At 36.7% G+C, this 24425-nt stretch overlaps 1 protein-coding gene across 2 annotated transcripts in view; it reads left to right on the top strand.

The window, feature by feature from the left end:
* FGF10 (fibroblast growth factor 10) overlaps nucleotides 1–24425 on the top strand; it is a 95220-nt gene that overhangs the window by 55096 nt on the left and 15699 nt on the right. The window lies entirely within an intron of this gene.

Genomic DNA, 24425 nt, shown 5'->3' with positions numbered 1-24425 from the left:
TATCTTGCTGTTATAAATATTATATCTTTTTAAAATCCTAACATTAGTAGGGGAAAATGTTCAAGTGAGAATGATTAAGGGAGACAAAGAAAGGGAAAAGTTCTTCTGTGATACAGGGATTTATCTTATGCTTACTCATGATTTCCTCCCAACATTCATGATCAATTTCCACTGAGCCTTTCCTGGGCTTGTTTATGCAAGTATCTTTATTTATCAGCCGACTAAACAATGTCAGGCACCAGCTTTCATGTTTGCCAGGCATTACCATATCAGGTGGTAACTACTCTGCAATAGTATCAATTTTTTAGAGCTAGTGAAAAGAGCATTTGGCTGGTATTGAAAAAAATATGAGTTTGAATTTCAGCTGGCTTAACCACCAGTTGTGTTAAGCTAGGTAATTCATTCAACCATTAGGACATTCATTGTGTCCAATCCAAATTACTGACATTCTTTAATATGACCTCTAAAGACATTTCCATTGGTAAGCTTCTAACGTTGTGCACATGTACCCTAGAACTTAAAGTATAATAATAATAAAAAAAATTTCCCTGTGGGAAGTAACCATATTCCCCCATGTAGTTGGGATAAGAAGGTGGCTTGCATTTCTTTTTTTAAGTGACCTGGGAGAGCCTTTATGTTGGTTTTGGATTTCAAGATTTCTTTGTAGACAATGCCTGAGACTATTCCAGAAACAAACTTAGAATATTCTGTGAAAGAACGAGAAGAAGCAGTATTTTAAAATGGATTCTTACTCTGGAGTACAGAGATGATATGGCAAAACAGGAATGGATACAAGGCCTAAGGTTGTGGACATAAGGATAGGGCACTATATCCTCATTCAAAATAAAAAAATGGGGCATAACAAAGTTTCAAGACAAGTAACTGAGGCTTGCCTGGAAGCAGAAAACTGGGAAGGTAAATTTGAAGTAATATTTACCACTATTATAAGGAAATGATGCCCCTCCTGGTTGAAGCAGCAAAAGAAAATCACCTTTTGCCCCACATGACCATTTGTTTCTGAAAAGAAAGAGGGTGTGGGCCAGAAGATTTCATCTACTGAAGAGGGGTAGAGTAGGGAACCAAACTTAAAACAGAGATACAAGTCTCAGGTTCTGCTTTCCCTCCACCTGCCTCTTCCTACAGCCACACTCCTCACAGATCGAATAAAAATGAAGAGATACTGAGACACCAACACACATTATTTATTACTCAAACTGGCAGCCTCACATCATCTCCTTCCATTGCACTAAAGAGGCAGCTGTTGAAAATATGGAACACAGAGGGGAAGGATTCCCCTTCATCTGTTGATTAGCTGGAGTTAACATTTTGAAAATCAACAAAATGCAACACAATCTAGTGGTTAAGGTTTGATGTCATACATGAGTTTGGACCTTGACTCTAACCTCTTTTAGTTTCAGCTTCCTTATGTATATAATGGAGAATATAATGGGGCCATCAAAATAATGGCCGATGTTTGCTTAGCATAGGGTCAAGGACATAGTGATGCTCCATAAATGGGATGATTATTAATCTTCTATAAATTTTGTTATACTTTAACATAGTTGTTTATTCTCCTCTTCTCTGTGGAATTAACTCATGACAAAATGCCACTGCTGGGTTGGCTTCCTTGCTTAGGTCTATATTCTCAGTACTCAGAACAGTGCTTTGAACATACAGGTTTTTGTTGTTAAACTTTGACTATTCTACTGTCTGGGAAGAAATCTCACTATGCAAGAGTTAAGTGCATCTAGCTATATATACTCAGTGTTCCACCAACACAGCTTACTTCTGTAATAAAATACACAAAAGTAGTGAGTATCTTCTCTCTAGACTGATTTTAATATGTATGTTTACATAATTATAGAATTGTAAAATCTTAACTTTGATTCAACAAGTTGTAATTTTTTTGGGGGGGGGTCAGGACTTCTTTTTAATTAAAATTTACTAAAATATAATAAAAGATAAGAGGAACACAATGTAAGTCCTAATGCATATACTGTCCTATTAAGCCTAGATGTAGAAACTTTCTAGAGATTGCCAGTGATCAAGAACTATGTGGTTTTGCCACATGAGCCCTTTCAATCTGGTGGATTTAATTCCTTCTTCATATTCTTCCCCGTCTCCTTCTCATTCTCTTGCCCTTTTCTCTCCTCCTCCTCCTTCCCTTCCTTCTGTTTCTTTTTCTTCCTCTGCATCTTCTGCTAACTAGAAACTTCTTTCATATCATGAGCCAAATATGTTTCCTTCCTTACTTAAAGTAATTATGTACCAAAGAAAATCACTTAAACTCATGCTACTCAAAGTGTGGTCCTAGGACCAGCAGCACTGAAATCACCTGGGAGTTTGTAATGCAGAAGCCAAGGCGTCACCCCAGGTGGTGTGTATAGTTTGAGAAGCGCTATTTTAACCAAACTTGTTAACTACTCTAGGGAAGATATGGTTTTATCCACTAGAGGGCAGTAGGACATATGTGCCACTGGCATTGCATTTATTTCCCAATTAAAAGCTCTTTTAAGAACCACTCTCAGTTGCCAAATGGATAGTATGCTTGGTTCCTTTAAAGGAAGAAACAACAAAGTCAAACCAGGTTACATAGAGAAATTCAACATGTGAGATTAATGAGATAAGCAGTTCCATGGCACTAGCATAGTATAAAATCAGGTGCCAAATCCTAAATTGTGATTTTGGCTCTTGTTCATAAATCATAGAATTATAAAGCTGGAAAAGTCTTTGATAATCACTGGGGCAACCGACTTATTTTACAGATGAGGAAGGAAACTCCTAGACATTAACTGACTGTTTCAAATTCATACAGCTTCCAACTTGCCAATCCAAAGCTGGAACTTCTACCAACAAAATCCCTACCCAAAGATTAAGAGAGAGAGAGACTTTAATACGATGCTAAACACCTCTTTGTATTATTTAAATGGAAAACTGGGGTTCATACTTGTGCTTTACACATCTATTGGGTTTAATAGTATTAGTTGTTTCTGAAGAGGTGGGGAGATAGGGAGGAATTGGTAGGTTTTTTTTCCCCTTCAAGTTATTTATATTCAGCTGCACTGCCATCAGGACACAGCTTGCATGTCTCCATCTCAAGCCCAAAAGTGTCCACATGTAAATATCAACCAATCACTAAGTATTGAGTCACCACAATATTCATGGCACTGTTAGACATTCTTTTTAGCATGATGCTAGCATGATTTCTGCTCTCGATGATCTTTGGTTATGTGTTATTAACAGCCGGGCTGGTAACTGCTTTTAATTTTCAATCCCACATGTATTTTGCATGCAAAATGGGATCAACAACATTGTGTCAGACTCAGAGACACAAAAGGTGATGAAAACTGAGCTGGTGGATTCTCATTCATCTAAGGAATTGGCAAGGCTTTACAGAGAAAAGAACCCTAATTGCACATACAACACCCTCAGTACAACTTGCTCACATGTCTTTAAAATGACCTTTTAAAGAATGTTTTAAATGTCAATGCTTTTTTAGAAAACATTGAATCAAACATGAAACTTGCTTGAGAAAAATTTTGCAATCTCCAATTAAAGGCACAGTCACATTTCCAGTTTCCTTTTCCTCTTTCTCTTATTGTCAATGGAATTAGTTAATAAAGCCTAAAATCACATGAAGTTTATGGACATAAGAATTTGGATACTGATAGATGTTTACAAACAGTTTCTAAGAAAGAGACTGAATTGTTAAGCAAAGCTCCAAAGTGAAAAATATAATAAGCAAAGTCTTGGTGGAGTGGCCCCAGAAACAAAGGAGCTCCTAAAATAAGTGCACAAAAATTTTAAGCACTATCTAGTCTGGCTTAACTTGTATCTGGACAAAAGGAAGAGGCTTGTCAGAAATTTAAATTTAGCTCCCAAAGAAATTTTTCAGAACTATGTCTTCAAACCACAGAAAAGCACTTCTCATTTGTCTATCTCTCCTTTTACCATTAGCTTTAGTATATAAATGAAGTCATAACCAGCTGTCATAATTTTACCAGGAATCATTATTTATGATGTCTTTTCCCCATGATCTCACCATTAATTATTAAGAATATGAATGCAAAATACTGTTTGTGAGACAAAGTCTGAAGAAAATGTCCATTTTTTTTAATTTTAAGCGAACAGTCAATAATCTCACAAAAAATGACGTCTGATCAATGAAGTTGATAATTCTTAGTTTATATTTTGAACAGTTTAAATAGTAATTTTGACATTTTTCTAAGAGGCAGATGAGGCTTTATATTGCTTATATAAGCTATGTATGCTCTCTATCCTAACAAATAGTGCAATAGCCATGAAAGAAAACAGTAGCATTTAATATGCTTTATCTTCAGCATTCATTACATACACAGTTATTTTAGGAGAGTAATGTTACCATTTGGACTTACTCTACCTATTTCATCTGAGAATATCCTCTGTTTTCCCCTCATGATAATAAAAGAATAGCTCTCAATTATTGCCGGTAATATTAGTGGCACACTCATGTTTATATCTCAAATATGCTTTTAATTTTCTGAAACAGAGGCAAATTGCTGGTGATATCTTAATGTTTTAAGGTAGTTAATGCCAAAAGGCTTGGATCTGATCTTAAACTGAATATTTCCCAGATGTTTGGTAGGGTGAAAGGTGGAACTGCTAACAGAAACCAACTTCCTATCCCTGTTATACTTACTTAGGTGAATTTTAAGTAAGGATTAATTAGACATTGAGACCTTATGAGCAGTCAACTTCATAGCTCCCACAGATAAAAGCTGGGGGCTTGCTCAGTTGTAACATAAGCCATATGTTGAGAAAGAGAAGTCTCTACTGCCACTGTCTCCTTGCACCTTGTTTATAATGCTCCTTTAACTTTCTTGAAAATGTTGAAAAACTATTAAAGGATTAGACAACTTACAGTTTTTGAGTAAGTATTGGGTAAATATTAAAGTTGCAGAAATACAGCCAAAATATTTAACTCACAAGAATGAGCTCATAAATATAAAAGGACAGCTTATGAATGAAAAGAGGAAACTGCTATTAATGTGGCTTATCCTAGACCAGCTTTGTACTGGCAGATACCCTGAGGACACTAAGGCTCTGAAAACTCTGTGTCTCCATGGGAAGCCAGGCTGCCTATTATAGGAAGAGGAATTTAGCGCAAATTCACAGTTGTTTGCCCAGATTCAGTAGAGACTAAAGATGAACTGGAACAAGGTCTTGCCAATTACCCAGGCTTAAGGGTTGGGAGCTTTGGCTTGACAAGATTTTGCCACCTAAAACAGCTGTTTTGTGTTGGAGACTAGATGGTAATTTTGCCAAAACCACTTAAAAAGTCCAAGCCATCAATTTCAAAGCAAATGTTTCTTATATTGGGTACATGCTCTTTTTTGTGATTTTTTTTTCATTTAAATTTTCATGTGAATATGAGTTCTAGTTTAGGTTGGAGGTGTTGATGAAGTAGCAGATAGTGATGCCAAGTTAAGAAACTATCACCAATCTATGCTAGCCAATGAGAAAGATCTACTTCTACAAATATAGAAAAGACTAGGCCAGGCACGGTGGCTCACACCTGTAATCCCAGCACTTTGGGAGGCCGAGGCGGGAGGATCAAGAGGTCAGAAGTTTGAGACCAGCCTGACAAACATGGTGAAACACAGTCTCTACTAAAAATACAAAAATTAGCCAAGTGTGGTGGCATGTACCTGTAATCCTAGCTTCTCAGGAGGCTGAGGCAGAAGAATCGCTTGAACTCGGGAGGCAGAGGTTGCAGTGAGCTGAGATTTCACCAGTGCACTCCAGCCAGGCCAGCCTGGGAGACAGAGTGAGACTCCATTTCAAACCAAAACAAAAGACTGTACTTGGTAAAACCAAAAGGAATCAATGAAATGCACCTCTTTACTAACAGTAAGAGCACAATCTACATTATTAATTCTTCAAATACGTCAACTAGTTATTCTGGGTTGGAATCCACTTGAAATAATTTTTCTTATAAGGTTTTCTTCTTCTTAGGCTATTTATTTATTCAGAGACAGAGTCTCACTCTGTCACCTAGGCTGGATTGTAATGGCGCAATCATGGCTCACTGCAGCTTCAAACTCCTGGGCTCAAACATCCTCCCAACTCAGCCTCCTGAGTAGCTGCAACTACTGGTGTGCGTTGCCATGCCCAGATAATTTTGTATCGTCTCCACTTATGAGTGAGAATACATATTTGTCTTTTTGTGTCTGACTTGTTTCACTTAAAATAACAGCTTCCTGTTCCATCCATGTTGCTGCAAAAGACACTCAGACTGGAGTGCAGTAGTGCAATCACAGCTCACTGCAGCCTCTACCTCCTTGGCTCAAGTGATTTTCCTACCTCAGCCTTCTGAGCATCTGGGACCACAGGCATGCACCACCATGCCCAGCTAATTTTTCTGTGTGTGTTTTGTAGTGACGAGGTCTCACTATGGTGCCCAGGCTGGTCTCAAATTCCTAGGCTCAAACAATCCTCCTGCATTGGCTTCCCAAAGTGCTGGGATTACAAGAGTGAGCCACCATGCCCAACCATTAGACTTTTAAAACGTATTTTATGAATATACATGAGATTGTCAGTATGGGTTAAGATCTCATAGACAAGATAATTGTAAGGGTTAAGGGAAATGTACAGAATCTGATAAATAAGTATCTTGTAAAGAAAATAACTGGTTATATGTTTTCCTGTCTGTAATAAATTTGCCAGCAAATTTGCTACCTAAAGAATTTGTGTGTCACCATTTTGCTTCAGTTTCAAAGGCAAAAATATCTCTGACTTTCCAATGCGATTACCTTGTTTAGTAGTCAGCCAGCAAGGGCAACTGAAAAAAAGAAAACTGTTGATTCTAATAAGCAGTACTCTCCTCACTCAACATCTACGCCAGGATTTTTGGAGGGATTACATAAAGGTGAAAGGAAAAAAACAAAACAAAACATGAAAACAATTTTCAAGTGCAGCCATTTAACAGTATAGTATGAATGTCCCTTGAAGTTTGTGAGTGGGAAGACATCTAAGGAAATGTCTCTGTAGCTCTCCTTTTGGAAATCAATCTTAACTGGACAAGACCCCTGGCCACAAGCCTATGCAATTAGATTGCGTATCCTAGTACCGCAAATGCAATTGTTAGCAGCTGTCTTTGTCAACAGGCAAGTTGGAGAAACAATAAAAAGAGGAGCTGGTGATGATGAAAGAGGAAGGGTGTGAAATGGCTGTGTGCTTCCTAGTAGTCTTTAAGTCTCCACATACAGAAAAGAATTTGTGCTCCTCCCTGTAGTTAAAGTGTTGAATGACTGAGAAGCCAAAGAGGGATTAGAAAGCTGTTTGTTGTCTAGAGGAAGAAAGATAGGATATCCTACCATGTCAGAAAGCTGTTAAACACTCAAGATGAAAACACTCATCAGGGTTTTAGAGTCAACAAGCACTTGTTTATATTTGGATGTTTGCAGTGGACCTTATTACCTTAACATACTTGACCAAGTTTCTGAGACAAAGAATATCCAGGGTGTGGACTGAGATATTGGACTTAGTGGTTAAGGGACTCTTTTTAAAAACCTTTTTGAAAAGGTTATTATGACTGCAAACTTGGGTAAGAAAAGAGAGCCAAAGTGGTCCTTGGCTTTTGTTGTGGTTGAAGCAAGTGAATTTAGAAGAAAAAGACTGAGCAGAATAATTCTGGTTTAGGCTTGGGACTCTTTTATTAGTTCTCTTCCTATAGCATACAAGTCACAAGAAATCCTTTTTATGTTTCGTAGGTGGCTTTTATACCCAGTAAACATCAAATATTGTCAGTGTGATTTTTCACAGGGATACATGTAGCAATCAGTCCCTCGTGACATTTAGCAATCAGTCCCTCGTGGTACACGTTTATTATTTTGAGTTGAATATGCATATGTTAAATAATGGGAGGATTCAGCCTCAGGCTGGAAACCACGCTGAAGACTGAAGAAAACTTGGGGCAGTGGGGTGGGGAGTGCTGCTCTGTAGTCCTGCCTACCCTGGAAGGGCTTCTGATTTTACCCCACTGAGTACCCTGGGCAGAGTTGAGACAAAATTAAATAGGGAATACCTGCCAACAGAGGAACAGCTTCCCTTTTCTTGTAGTGTCCCCTTTCAACTTGAGAATTGAACAGAAAGAACACCCAGCACTTCTTTCTTCTTTCCTTTTTCTAGGAAAAAATGAGTTTGCCAAGTTGAAACAAGTACTTTTCACATGAGTTTCTTCAGATAAATTTATTAATTTGTTTATATATACATACATATGAAATATGATCCCGGTGCTGGTAGTACAGCATCAGGTAAGAGAGGCAGATGAGGCCTATATGAAGAAAGAAGAAGTATGCTTTCAATAAACTAAGGGCGGTCTCAACACTCTGGGAGGCTGAGGTCCCTAGGAGGATTGCTTGATCCTGGGAGATTGAGAACAGCTTAGGCAACATAGTGAGACCTCTGTCTCTACAAACAATATTAAAAAAAAAAAATTAGCTAGGCATGGTGGTTTGTGCCTGTAGTCCCAGCTACTTGGGAGGCAGAGTTGGGAGGATCGCCTGAGCCTGGCAGGTTGAAGCTGTAATGAGCCATGATCATGGCACTGCACTCCAGCATGGGTGACAGAGTGAGACCCTGTCTCAACAATAAATACGTAATAAACTAAGGGCAAGTTGGATCTCTTTTAACTTCAAGCCAAATTTGCCATCCTCTTCATCATACTTCTCAATTGTACTACATGATCAGAGATCAGAATTTTGAAAGAGCTTGAAATCTGCACACTAAACATTTCTCCTCTAAACTAAAAGATACCTAGTTCTTGTATCAGTGCATTAAGAAATAGGCTCAGCTACACAGTAGCTGTAATCTATACCTAAGAAAAAATTGCTTAATAGAGTTCTATTCCTCAGTTCCATTTCCATGGTTTGCCAGAGTTTAATTAAGTTTCTCAAGCTTTTTAAGGGTATGTCTATTTTTATTTATTTCTGTTTTGGTTAAGTTTTATTTTTATTTTTAAATGTTTTCTGTACCTGTTTTTGTATAAGATAGATGTGTGTGTATCTATTCATATACATACCTATTGAATAATAGTGACTATGAAATATATGCTGTATGATGGGTACTGAATTTGAGTCTATTTTGTTAAAATATAGAGACTTCAAATATATCTTTTCTGTTTTCTAAATTTTTTTATTATACTTTAAGTTTTAGGGTACATGTGCACAACGTGAAGGTTTGTTACATATGTATACATGTGCCATGTTGGTGTGCTGCACCCATTAACTCATCATTTAACATTAGGTGTATCTCCTAATGCTATCCCTCCCCCCTCCCCAGGCCCCGGTGTGTGATGTTCCCCTTCTTGTGTCCATGTGTTCTCATTGTTCAATTCCCACCTATGAGTGAGAACATGCGGTGTTTGGTTTTTTGTCCTTGTGATAGTTTACTGAGAATGATGATTTCCAGCTTCATCCATGTCCCCACAAAGGACATGAACTCACCATTTTTTATGGCTGCATAGTATTCCATGGTGTATATGTGCCACATTTTCTTAATCCAGTCTATCATTGTTGGACATTTGGCTTGGTTCCAAGACTTTGCTATTGTGAATAGTGCCTCAATAAATATATGTGTGCATATGTCTTTATAGCAGCATGATTTATAATCCTTTGGGTATATACCCAGTAATGGGATGGCTGGGTCAAATGGCATTTCTAGTTCTAGATCCCTGAGGAATCGCCACACTGAATTCCACAGTGGTTGAACTAGTTTACAGTCCCACCAACAGTGTATAAGTGTTCCTATTTCTCCACATCCTCTCCAGCACCTGTTGTTTCCTGACTTTTTAATGACTGCCACTCTAACTAGTATGAGATGGTATCTCATGGTGGTTTTGATTTGCATTTCTCGAATGGCCAGTGATGGTGAGCATTTTTTCATGTGTCTTTTGGCTGCATAAATGTCTTCTTTTGAGAAATGTCTGTTCATATCCTTCACCCACTTATGACACTAAATTTGACATCTATTTGGATATCATTTATAAGATCCTTATATAAAAACAAATAAACAGGGTTTACTTTGAATTTTACCAAAGAATAATCTACATTGAAATTAAGTTATGTTACACACAGTTTTTTTCCTGATCTTTAAGAATTAGCAAAAAAAGAGGAAACATTTGCAAGAGAAATTGAATAGTATGAAACTGTTGGATGTTGCTTATTCCTTATAGATGTTTACATTAATTTATTAATCTGACTTGAAAAAGTCAACCACTTTACCTAGAATTAGGTTTTGCCATTTTGGTGGCAAGTTGAAAAGTTGTTTTCAAATTTGTCCAGTCTTTTCCAGCTTTTGTTTTTCCCTGTCTCATATTTATGTACCAACATTTTAATCATCATGCATTATTATAAATTATTTTATTTCAGTTGAATTTAATAATTATCTGACAACACTTTATAAGCTAGTCAGATTTGAGAAAATCAATTTAAAGTCCTTCTTGCAATTCATTATATGCAATAAATAATATTAAGAGAGTCTTTCTTCTGGAAGGAATGCCTTCAGATTTTGATGAATAAATGTAAATAAAAACATTTCTTTAAGATATGATATTGTGCGGTTTTATATAGCTGAACCCAGGTACATTAAAAAGAAGTTTAAGATAATGTTTTTCTCAATATTCTTCTTCTAAGTTTTAAAAGTTTTAACAGTTTCAGATAAAATTTGACGAGGAAAGTTAGACATTTACAGTTAACATGGCTTGGATATATATTTTAATAATGCATTTAATAATGCAATATATACAAAGTCAAGTCAGTTCAATAATTTTCATTTTTTTCAATGTTTCTTCTCTTTTAACTTTTAGCTTTTGCCTTCCCCTTTATGTCCCTTGTCCTTTAATCTGGATCCCAGCAATATTTTATGTGCATGAGAACTCAAGTAGATAGTAGTTTTAATCTATCATCTATTCTTAAATAATGAATTTCAACATATTCCATTTAGAATCATTTACTAAGACACCAAGAGGAGTATGAAATAACACTTGTTTGTGTGTAGATAGATAGGTAGATAAATAGGGATACACATTATTTTTCTCCACTTACTATTCTCTTTGCATTTTTAAAACTCTCTTAATTTTTCCTGTTGATTACGTAGCACCAATTCCCACATAAAATGTTTCCCTTACCCAGCAGTTTTCATTTTCAAATTGGATCAGATAGATCATGTTTTTTCTTAAAGGGCATGAGCACTTTCTCAAGAACATACTACTTTAAAACAATGTAAGAATTTTTAAAAAGTAAAATGGGATAATGGGATAATTTCTGGTCTTTTCTATCAAGAGGAAACAGATCATAATGTGTCAGATTGTATTCATCCTCTCTAGGAATTTCTTTATAGATAGTTTGTTAACTAAAGACTTAATAAAACTGTTTCATGAGCTTTAGAAAAACATGTTACCTAACAATCCATTTCCCACATTTAATTACAAAAAACAATAATGCATATATGTTGGATTCTAACACCAATCCTTAGTTGCATCTCACTAAAGAATGAGTAATGCTCCCTCCCCACATGTGGTTAAGGTAATAGTACCTGTTCTTAGACCATCTCTAGCCCAATGTTGCTTTTCCCTTGTACTAGATAGATTTACTATCTAGTACAGATAGTAAATATCTGTACTAGAATGTCAGATTTTTATGCTGAGTTCTAACATTTGTTTAATTACTTCCTTAAAATACAATTTTTAAGCACCAGGAAAACCCTTTAAACTAATTTCTATGAAAGTATTTTCTCTAACATGCTCTGCAAAATACTGGCTGCATGCTTTACTAGTAGTCAGATTGTATTTAGTAGTCAGAAATGATGTGTGATGCTGTCTTCTTGTATTTCCAACCTATGGGTTCTGTTTTCTTTGCCAAGTGTGTGTTGTGGCAAAAATAGGACATTTCCACGGACTTTGGGGATAAAGAAGCACTTCAGTCTTGGTAATCAGCCCAAAGGGGGTAATCTGTAGTCCCGAAAGCCAGGACCTTCCAGAACATCTTGATTAAACATCTCCTTTACAGCAGAAGCCAAAAATCTTTATTGCCAATATTATAAGTTATAGCAGTGGTCCCCAACTTTTTTGGCACCAGGGACTGATTTTGTGGAAGACAATGTTTCCACGGACCAGTGAAGGAGATGGTGTCGGAGGATTCAGTCACATTACTTTTATTGCGTACTTTATTTCTATTATTATTATTACATTGTAATATATAATAACATAATTACACAACTCACCATAATGTAGAATCAGTGGGAGCCCTGAGTTGTTTTCCTGCAACTAGATAGTCCCATCTACTCCATAATCTCATTTTGGTTGCTGTCACTGCAGAAAACCCTGCTTCACAAAGATAGAATGTTGGAAATTGAAGCAGGCTCTTTGGTGCTTTTGTGGCAATTGCAAGATATTCTGCCTTGACTTTAATCCAGAACATATGGAGATTTGAAGTTGTCTCAAATATATTTTAAAGTCCACTGTCATTTGTGATCTCAAGCAGTTGATCCTCTTCTAATATGGACAAAGTCCATTCACCTGGCTTATTCATAAATGGATCACAAATCCATTTCTTCCCAGTTTGGGGGTCTTTTGAGTAATACTCAAATGCTTTTGAAAGCTGAGGTAAGTGATCATGCACCAGCTGTGAGAAAGAAGGCCCCGGCTCAGTCTCTTTATAAATCACAGCTAATGTTTAAAACATATCAGAAATCCCAATGTTCACTCATCACCCCCATAATTCTAGTTTGGCTTTTAATGCAGACCCTTTTGCTGACTTGAACACAGTTCTCATTCTCCCCTGAAGTGACAGATGGAGTTTGTTGACTAGATTGAATATGTCACACAAATAGGCAAGTTTTGGGACCCATTCTGTGTCACGGAAATGTGCTGCCAGTGGTGATTGTTGTTCTGAAAGAAATCTCTGGAGTAGTTCTCGTAACTCAAAAACTCTGGCCAGTGATCTACCTTTAAAAAGCCATCTCACTTCTATGTATAAGGGAAGATGTAGCTGGGCACGGTGGCTCACGCCTGTAATCCCAGCACTTTGGGAGGCTAAGGCGGGCAGATCACTTGAGGTCAAGAGTTCAATACCAGCCTGGCCAACATGGAGAAACCCTGTCTCTACCAAAACCACAAAAATTAGCCAGGCATGGTGACAGGCACCCTATAATCTCAGCTACTTGGGAGGCTGAGGCAGGAGAATCGCTGGAACCCAGGAGGCAGAGGTTGTGGTGAACTGAGATCATGCCACTGCACTCCGGTCTGGGCAACAGAGCGAGATTCTGTCTCAAAAAGAGAAGATGTGTGTGCTCTCTGTCTATCTCCTCACAGAACTGTGCAAACAGACATGAGTTAAGAGCATGTACTTTAATGTGGTTGATAATTTTAATCACATCCTGTAAAATGTTGTTAAGTTCAAGTGACATTTTTTGGCTAGTCAGCATTTCTCTGTAGATGACACAGCACATAGACTCACATTCAGAAGTGACCACTTTGACCCGAGTAGTGAAATCAGAAAGCCATTTTAGTCATGTCAGCTACTCTGTCTATGCATATACTGACACAAAATGACCAATTCAGTTTTCTTGATATGTATTCATTCAAAGACTTGAATATTTATGCAGCTGTGGTGTTGATCGGCAACAAAAGTGCACATAACAAATCCTCATGTACATCCTCCTGTAAAATATATTGCACTAAAACAAGCATTGTTGCCTTGTCAACATCAATAGACGCATCAACCTAGACTACATACCATGGTGACTCATTAGTCCTCTCTAACAATTGTGCCCTGATATCCCCTGCTATTTCATTAATTGGTCTAGTTATGGTGCTAGCTGAAAGAGGAACATGTGCCACCTTTTGAACTGCAGCCTCTTCTGTAAGTTCATGACAAATGTCCTTAGCAGCAGGAAGGATCAACTCTTCACCAATAGTAAAGGGTCTCTTAGCTGTAGCAATGTGGTTAGCCACTAAGAATGATGCTCTCAGTTTAGATACATTTGATGAAGTGGTGTCCTTCAACGTTTGCTTCTGTTCCTCATGTTCATCTTTTTTTTTCCTTTGAAAAACTTCAAAAGGGACTGGCACTTTGGGAGGCCTAGGTGGGTGGATTGCTTGAGCCCAGGAGTTTGAGACCAGCCTGAGCAACATGGCGAAACCCCATATATACAAAAAATACAAAAATCAGGCATGGCGGCACATGCCTGTGGTTCCAGCTACTAAGGATACTGAGATAGAAGGATCACTTGAGTCTGGGAGGCAGAGGTGGCAGTAAGCCAAGGTTGTGCCACTGCACTCCAACCTGGGTAACAGAGTGAGACCCTACCTCAAAAAAAAAAAAAAAAAAGTAGAGAAAAAGAAAAAAAAAACCTCCAAAGACTTGAACTTGACTTTTGACGCAGGGTGCTTAATCTGCATGTGGTGAAGCAGTTTTAAAGGTTTTATGGCTTTGTTGGATAGCCAGTCATCACGTATTATACAAAACAGGCTTGCAGAATGAATGTGAATCACCTGTTGCAATGAACCCATAATTTAAGTAGGACTCTTGTTATTTTCTTTTAAATGCTGATATTTTTGTAGGCACTCTTAGAGTCTTCTGCTATTTCATCACTGGGTCTTTACCTCCTTCAAAGAAGCTCTCCAGTGATGTTTGTTTTTTACTCATTTTGGCTGGGTTAGCTTGTGGGCTTACCAAAACTGTGACTGAAACAAGTGCACAGTGCAGGAAAGAAGCATGGGTGGAAGTGGTAAACACAATAATGGATGGGCCATACATGGACTAAATTAAGTGCTAGATTCCAACTTAAAGCCTGACACCAGATGCAGCTGTACAATCAAAGTACGCCAACTCACTTGCTACTATAAAGCCTTCCACCAGGTGCAGCTTAATTGTCACTTGTCACTCACAGATAGGGTTTTGATATGAGTCTGTAAGCAACTGATTTATGATGGTCTCTGTGCAGTCAAATCTCTCTGCTAACGTTCATCTATATTTGCAACTGCTCCTCAGTGCTAGCATCGCCACCTCAGCTTCACCTCAGATCATCAGGCATTAGATTCTCATAAGAAGCGTGCAACCCAGATCCCTCACATATGCAGTTCACTATAGTGTTTGAGCTCCTATGAGAATCTAATGCTGCTGCTGATCTGACAGGAGGCAGAGCTCATGCAGTAACGACTGATGGGCAGTAGCTGGGGAGTGGCTGTAAATACAGATGGAGCTTCACTCACTCACCACCGGCCACTTCCTGCTGTGCGGCCTGGTTCCTACCAGGCCATGGACCAGTACCAGTCCATGGCCCAGTGGTTGGAGACCCCTGAGTTACATAAATATATAGCTATGGCAAATGAATCAATGTTGCCATTTGTCAAGTATACATAAATAGATAAATTGTCTTTCTGCACAATCAAATCAAAATTCACATAACACAGAGTGGAATATATATTTCTTATAAGTATTATGATTACCCACTAAGTAATCATGGAAATAATCTTTGAAGGAGTTAAGAGGCCAATTATGTATTATTCTATACCATGTTGGAAGCTTGTCAAATTTACAATACACATGTTCAAAGTGAGCCTACAGCTTGAACCCCTCAAACTTATTCCATATTAAGTATTTTAAACTACTTAGGGCTGTTCATGATTAGCCAATTTGTGAACACTTTAATGCATCAAGTAAGACTTTTTCTTACAGGAAACCCAATATCAAGATGTGCTCTACTGACCCATTTTATTATTTTCCTTAAATAGAGGAGAAAAGATACTCTATATTATAATTAGTTGTATTAAACAGATTCATAAAAACCTGAGTAAATGTGGTAGACAGTTTATAGCAATGTCTTTAGGGTAAATGTCTATATTAACATGTTGATCATTTATTAAAATATGCCATGCAGTAATTCTTCTAACCCTTTATGTTGGCTTAAATTTTTTTCTCTCTTTATAAATAAAATGCAGTGGCCAAGCCCAAATAGAATGAATTGTTTCTGTGTAATGAACAAGATATAAAATCTTTGCCTGGCTGCCAATTGTTTGTAAATGTTAGCAGGAGCCTCATGGTGTGGTAGACTAAGTATTTACTTAAGGCTCTAAGTAACCTTTACAGATAAGTCCCTCAATCTCTCTGGATTTCCCAATGTCATCTATTACGAAAGAGAATTGGATATGAAACAGACAATCTCTAGATTTCTTCGAAATCTTCTCTGACTCTACAATTTGCTAAGACCAACCCTTAAATGACCTGAACTTTTCTCACTAAAATAACAAGTATTTTTTAAATTTAGTAATTTTAGCTCCAATTAGATTGATCAGAGGTTTTGACTGAACATAGAAGATATCTCAAAATAATGTATAATAACCTAGTACTTTGGGGAAAAGTACGACAGTTGACATGCTTGCCAAAGCTTCTGTATCATAATATCTAATCTAGGTAGTAAGTTGGCTTCTACTGATGCATAACATGTTTCTAATATTATTTTGCATTCTGGATATATTTTCCCAGAAGTGATAACATTGCAGTGATTGTCCCTTATTTTTGCATGGTCAGTATATGAAACTCTTTCTATACAGACTGGCAGACTTTCTGTCCTTCCAATGTTCAGTGAGAATACACAAACCACACACAGTTCCCTTGGGATTTTCCTTAAAATGTGAAATGCATTAGACAAGAATAGGGACAAAAGTGGGATGTGGCCATGATGCCCTGGCAAAAAGCCAGGATTTCTAACTTTTCAGAATTTTTGAAGGGTTGATTTATCTACTAAAGGAAATGAGGGGAAAGCAAAACCAATAAATTGCTATGTAAAACTTTATATAGAAATATATTTTCTGATACAGAAATGTTTACCTATCGGGAAGAATCACTCTCTGCCTTGCTCATGGCTTTGTTACCATTCAAATGAATTGTACTGGGCTTTTCCAAGGTAATCGTTCAGGCTTCCTTTCTTAACTTTTCTGTCTTGTACCATTTCCCGCAATTTATCCCATTGCAAAATGGGATCAAAAGTCAGTTATCTTGGGTCACAGCAACTGACTCAGACATGTAAGTGTTTCCAGTAGTTGTTGTTTTTTTGTTTGTTTGCTGGATTGCTGGTAGTTGGGAATAAGGGTAGAGTTTCTATCTCCAGGCGAACACAAGCTTTTCTAGATCTTTATTTCACCCAAAACTAGCGATAGAATCATTTCACACTTTGTGAATTAAATTTATATCAGCACTTATTATGAACAGTTCTCAAGAATTACAAATCCATTTCTGTCCTAGACACATGTCATTTGTGTCTCACTGTGAATGTATCCTAAGAACAGAGAAGATAATGTTTGAAAACATGACATTATTACAATATTGATAAGTAATTATTTCCTGAAATATTTCCATAATGTTAAATACATTTTAAAAATCTCTACCAGTGAGGAAAAAATTAGAAAAAAAAAAGTCAAGTTTACCAAATCTATTGATCTAGCACAGTGTTGTGAAGAAACCTATTAGATGGTCATCTGCAAATATTTATTCGCTTATGGTCAGTGTGAAAGATCTGGAGTCACATTTCATTTGTAATAAAAATGCAGTAAGAAATTGATCTTTAACACACTTTAACAATTAATTTACCACTTGAGAATATTGTCCCTATATTGCATTGTAAGTTCCTGATACTTTTAATGTTAGATCAATGACAACGGTTCAATGACAATACTGGTTAAATATAGTCTTAAATTGACAAGTGTTTTGGGATCTGCCACTGTACTCATCAATAAGGCCAAGCTAGGCACTGTATTTATCCTATGACTTGAATTATCAGGTGAGAATGTAAAATGTCATTTTGGTATTTAGCATACTGGGAAAGATATATCATCTTATCCAGAGATGGAAAGGATTTTCTGCAAATTCAGATCTCATTTCTATCTGTAATTCCAAATGCATGTCAAGTGTATTGACAGAACTGTGGAAGATAGAGAAACTAAATAACTCAAATATGTTATACTAAAAAGGCAGCCAGAGTATATAATGGTAGAAGATGGACTAGACCTGGATTACTGATTAGCCCAGTCTGGTACCCTCCTTTTAATGGCAATGAGATCATTCTAGAGCAAGTATTAATATATGCTTTCAACACTGTGTGTAGGGTGAGGGATAAAGTGGAGCCCTGTTGCTTTGAGACAATTTCTTGACCATGTGCATATATTTAAGGGGGCCATACAGTCCTTTAATTCTTGGTGTTAACACAATTAGCCCTTTGAAAAAGCCCATACAATTCTTATGAGTAGTTGAAGGCACTTAAGTTCCCACCAACATTTCCACACTTTCAAAATGGAGAAGAAAATGACGATTCTGATGACTATCAACAACAATGCAGTATATCTGTACACAAATCCCAAATTCAGAATACCATAGTTACATAGATGTTAAAAATCCCATACCTGTTCAAAAATGAGGTTACTAATTTTCCACATTGTTTAAAATTTTTCTTGTTGTTAAGCTGCCGCTATTACTTGTGTGTATTCCTGTCTGTGGTTCTGCTTCTATGCACATGTTCTGTCAACGCTTTTTTGCATCAAAGCTGTGCTCTGTCTCTGAATCGTATTGTATAGAACAGTGTGTGGTCCTTGGACAAGCAGAATCAGCACTGTTTGGAAATATGCTAGGAATTCTAATTCTCTACTCCAATCTAGAATTACTGAGTCAAAAATCCCAGCAATCTGTCTTTAAGCAAGTCTTCCAGGTGATTCTGATGCAGGTTCATATTTGAGAACTATTGGTATAGAAGGTTGGTTAACTTGCCACTATTCTGATTGAGCAGACAGTAAATATATATTTAGCACCCACTATCTGAGATTCTTTGCAACCCTATGAGCTATAGGCCAGCGGTCCCCAACCTTTTTGGCTGCAAAGACTGGTTTCGTGGAAGACAGTTTTTTCCATGAAGGAGAATGGGGGGATGGTTTGTGGATGAAACTGTTCCACCCCAGATTATCAGGTATTAGTTAGATTCTTATGAGAATCTAACTTATGAGGAGTGTGCAACCTAGATCCCTTGCTTGCATTGTTCACAGTAGGGTTCACACTCCTATGAGAATCTAATGCCGTCACTGATGTGATAAGAGGCAGTGCTCAGGCAGTAATGCTAGTGATGGAGAGTGGCTAAATACAGTTGAAACCTCGCTCTCACTTGCCTATGGCTTGCCTCCTGCTGTGTGGCCCAGTTCCAGTACTGGTTCATGGAACATTACAGTTCCCATAATGTTTGGAGGCTTCACTTCATTTAACTTTGTTTCATTTTTAAAGAGAGGTAAAACCACATTTAGAGCCATTTAGACTCACACTATGGTATGGCCACATAATCCCAGAGGTATTAGTGAAAATGTGATAACAACCCCAAGGAGCTCCCTAGGTCCTTCTATGCTAGGATATAATAGATGAACTTAGGACACTGACAACAATTCTTGGGAGAGAGAGAGATTTCATTTAGAAAGGTTAGCATTTGTGTCTTACATTGTGCTAACTATGATATGTTTCAGCACCTTGATTAAAACTATGAAACTATATAGCATTATAATCAATTTTGAGTTAAAATGTTTAGAGAAAAATAGATGTGACTGATTCTGAATTAATAAGACTTTCCACGTTTCACAATAATTTTTTTTTGGAAAATACATTCCTCACCCAGAAAAGCACCACTACCACTCAATGAAGCAGAACCTTTAGTTTTAGCTAGTGGCCACCTCAAAGTGCCGTTGGGGGAGGTGGGGAGAAATGTGGCTCAAGCACTTGAACTCTTTCTCTCTCCAAGCCTGTTTTCATGCATGCACTTTCTCTCCCTGGAATGTTCTTTCTCAACTTCCCAAATCCCCCCTATTAAAACCCTACTCTTGAAAAGTCACCTCAAACACCAGCTGTCTTCTTCAGAATGGCTTCACTATTTAAAGTAATGTATAACATATTTTGTCTCTCATATCACACTCACTATATTTTCTTTCTGTTTTTTTTTATATTGTCATTACTTATTTGTGTCTTTATCTTATTGAGCTTTAAAACTCCTTGAGGCAAAGACCACATCTTGTTTACCTTTGTAACCTTCAGAATGAGAGCTAACACCTACCCTGCACACTGGTACTTAATACACATTAGCCAAATTAATTTACTCGGTCTATAGAATCCCATTGTATATTTGTGTTCTATTTATCTAGGAGTGGATAGAAGGATTTTGCATTTGTTTTTCACATCTAGTTTTCCTTGTCTATATCCATTCTATTAAATACAAGTTTTATTTGCCATATACTTTCTCCTTTTGTGTTTATGGAAAAATATTTAATGAGAAACTTACCCTCCAGACCAATAGCTTTTTCATTCTAATAGCACCAAAACAGAAGTAGCCTTTGTCCAACATGATTGCTAGGGGGACAATAGGTCAGATGCTCCTCTTCTGGAGAAGAATGAGAAGCAGCAGCTGGGAAAGATGCTTGTGAATGGCCACCTTCTCAGATTAACTATTTAGTCACTCATCAAAACATTACCAGCCCAAACAATTATATATATATGAGTATTAAAAGAAAAAAATGCATTTACATGAAAATTGTGACTTCTAAGTTATTTCCACTCAGAGATTATCAAGTCACAAAATTTTCTCCATTACTAAGGTGATGATGCATCATGAGGGAACATTTGCAAAGTAATATGAACTTATTTTTGTCATAATCGCTTTTGTAATGTTGACTATCAAACTTTATTTTTTAAGATTTTAAATATAATCTAAAATAAGCTTTATAGATTGCTACTATTTACTGAAGAAATTTGCTAAATATTACTTTATTTCTAATGTATTCTTTAAACAATTTTATATTTGTAGACAAAATCCTTCCTAGTTGCCAAAATTCTTAGAATCTGCACAAGATGTTTACTAAACTGAGTCTCATTATCTCCCAACTTCACTTTTCCCAACTTCCTGACTTGTTCCTTGTACTCCAGTTGGTAAATCAAACCTCTTATGATATTTGAAAACACCATACTGTTTTACCTTAATAATTTGCTCTTGCCTTCCCACCCTTCCCAGCCTTCCCCTGGATGCTTCTCAATCTTCATGACTCAGTTCAGGTCTCATCTCCAACAATAATTTGATCGTGGAACCCCAGCCAGTATGACCTGCCTTTACCTTTGCCCCATAGTCCCCTTGTCATCATCTTAAGTCATCACTCACTGTCATGTAACATGTTTTATTGTAATTATCTGTGTGTTTGTCTTTTATTCCCAGTAGTACATAGACTTATCAATAGAAAAGCCATTATGTATTTGACTTTATATTTTCATTTTCTAAAAGTGTACCCTTCTCCTCCTAGGTCTTCCTAAGTGATTGAACTAAATTGTGCAAAGACCCTTAAATAGATTCACAATACTACCTGGGCTATTCATGTTTTAAGGGACATAAAAATTAAAATAGTTACAACTTAATATAAATAATAGAATTTCACTACAAGAATATGCCTATAAATTTGCGAAATATCTGATTTACATGAATGGGAAATATAATTCATGTGTCCTTTCATTAATAATATAATTTTCAGGTGTTTCTCTGAGTAAAAAAAAAAGCTTTTTTTATAGCTTTTAATGTTAAGATAATTGTAGAGTCATAAACTTGTAAGAAACACGGGGAGATCCAGTATGCCCTTAACTCACTTTCCTCCAGGAGGCTCTTTTAACTGGCATGTAGTTTTGCTTCAAAATATGCACATATAGAACTATAAGCTACTGATCCAACAATCCTCAAACAAAATTCTGGAGCTCCTTTCCAAAAATAATTTGATAGGCAAACTTGATCATCCTCACCAAAGAACAGAAAAAACTGGAATGATTCCTTACGAAAAGTAAAGAAGTCCTCTAGGCTTCAGTCCTTCAGAACTCCCCTTTCACATTCACAGATGTTTATAATAGGTGCAGTCATTGTCCATTACTCACAAGATGATCAAATTATAACTTACCTGACCATACACTGCATCCAAAAATTATTTTCAAAATTCGAAAGGATTTTAAATCACCTATGTCTTCCCTCTATTTTGAAACAATAACTAAATAATAATATAAAAATAATAGTTAAACCTTTTTAAGCTTGCCTAAACTAGTCGCAAAGTGGAAAAAAAAAATGGTTGATTGAGTCTTTGAATATTGCACTCCCATTTCAGGTAAAGCAGAAAGAAACAAAGGGGTATCTAAGCTAAATATAATCTACAATACCACTTGCAGTTCATCCTCAGAAATAACGGGTCAAAAATTCAGTTATATCTTATATATTACTATAGCTCAGTCTGTTAGTATAGTTTAATCCCACGACGTTGCATGCACCTTCAAAAATATTGGTTTATTTTTTGCTTAAAATCATCCTTCATTCCTCTTTGTTCTATTAATTTTCAGTTTCAAAAGTATACATAAGAGAATATCTTGCAGTTTACTGACAGTACTTTCTTGTCTTTTGTCCAGACCATGTAAGCAGCTGCCTAATCTTTTGCCCTTGAATTCTACCTCCTGCTCTGCTTTGTATCTTCTGCGTATGACATAAATAAAATATGTTAGATTTTGTTCTCTAAGATTCAGACGTTATCCTCTATGGTATGCCATCATCCTTGGGAGGAACAGCACATTAAGTCATTAAAGAAAATTATCTTGATGAGTCATTTTGTCAGATAGTTTGCAACAGGATTCCCTTGTAGGAATGGGAAAGAGGAGGAAGATGTGATGGAGAGGCAAAGTAGTCAGAGATGGGGAGCAATAGCGTCTAAAAGTCAGAGGCTTAAGTGTTAACATCAATTATTACTGACCTTTATCACCTTACCACCTGTGTGTGTGTGAGTTAAATAACCTAAGTATCTTCCGTTTTTATATTTGTAATCGAGACTAACAACAGTATCCTTAGAGGGCTATTACGTGAATTAAGAAAATATTTTTCAGAACATGCAAATAAATGTGTGTGTGTGTGTGTGTATGTGTGTGTACCTTAGGGACACTACCAGCATAAGGGAAATGGATGTAAAAAAACACAAATAATGTCTCCCTTCATCCTTCACAATCTTTCCTTGGTTTTGGCTTGCAAATAGAGTGAGATATATCTTTTTTGATGAAAAGGAGTGCTGCGTTAGGTCAGAGACTTCCTACAGATACATGGACAGAAGGGTCTCTGACATGTAGTCTTGGCAAAGTCTCTGGTTATGACAACTTCGCAACAGGGGAAACTCAAGCATTTCTATTAGCCTCCATAAGGCTAACCTGTGAAGGAATAGGAAAGAAGGTATTCATCTCTCGAGAATAAGCTAAGCCACTCTATCTCTATGGGAAGAGTGAAAACATATAATCTGTAGACTACATTGGGGATGGTGTTTCTCATGATACATGACAAATGATAATATGCTCAACTTTCAGATTTTATGTATTAAGCCAATAGGAATTTGTATGTATTGCTCAGGATTTACATAGCCCATTGAATAATTTCCAAAATCTAGAACTGTTGGAGAAAAACTCCCCTCTAATGATAATTAAGAAGATACTAAGCTCCAGGCAAATTCTAATAATTTTATAGGTACTATCTCATTTAATATTCACAACAAAATTATGAGGGAGGTACTATTATGTTGCCCATTTTGCAAATAAAATTGAGTCATGGGACACTTCAGTGACTTCTCCTGTGGTAATTCACTAATAAATGTAGAGCCAGGAGTTGAACCCAGACATTTTGGCTCCAGAGGCCACATGCTAATCACGATGCTACTTCTCTACCCTGAACAAACTGCTGAGAGTTATGAAATAAGTAGTTTTAGCTCCTTAGGTCTTCTTAAACTAAAATGGGTGGGCACTTTGAGTAGATGATAAACTGCCTTCCCTATTGTGATCTACAAACTTTTCCAAGAAAATTATCTTTAGATGCAGCAATGGAAACTTGTGTATAAGAGGAAAAGGAGCTCTTGTCTACCTCTTACTACTTCCCTCAATTTTCCATGTTTCCTAGGAAAAAAAAAAACCTTAAAAATCCATGTTTATGGATTTTCCCCCAACACAGAGCAGTGATTCTGCTATTTCAGGGACAGTGTAGATGTTGGGATTAGTCTCCCTGTATCTCAGAATGTCAACACATTTGCCAAAAATGAATCTATCAGTTAAATGTAGCCAAGAGATTTAGATTATCTATATCCTACAAAGAAGAAATAGTTTATCACTGTTTTTAGAGATTGAGGTAATCTGACATATTACTGACATGTGCTACGGATTTAATTTAATACCATAGTACAGATATGGGCTCTGATAAGTTATTTTGAAATCTAGGCTACGATGAGTGGAGTTGTTTCAATATTTATAGGGTTGAAAATGCAGAGTTAGCAAAGGAAGCATTTTAATTAAAACAATATTTTTCTATGTATGCTCAGAGTA

This window comes from Pongo abelii, chromosome 4 (genome assembly GCF_028885655.2).
Source record: "Pongo abelii isolate AG06213 chromosome 4, NHGRI_mPonAbe1-v2.0_pri, whole genome shotgun sequence".
NCBI lineage: Eukaryota > Metazoa > Chordata > Mammalia > Primates > Hominidae > Pongo > Pongo abelii.
Note: the sequence above shows the minus strand (reverse complement) of the source record. Positions and strands in the feature narration are given on the sequence as shown.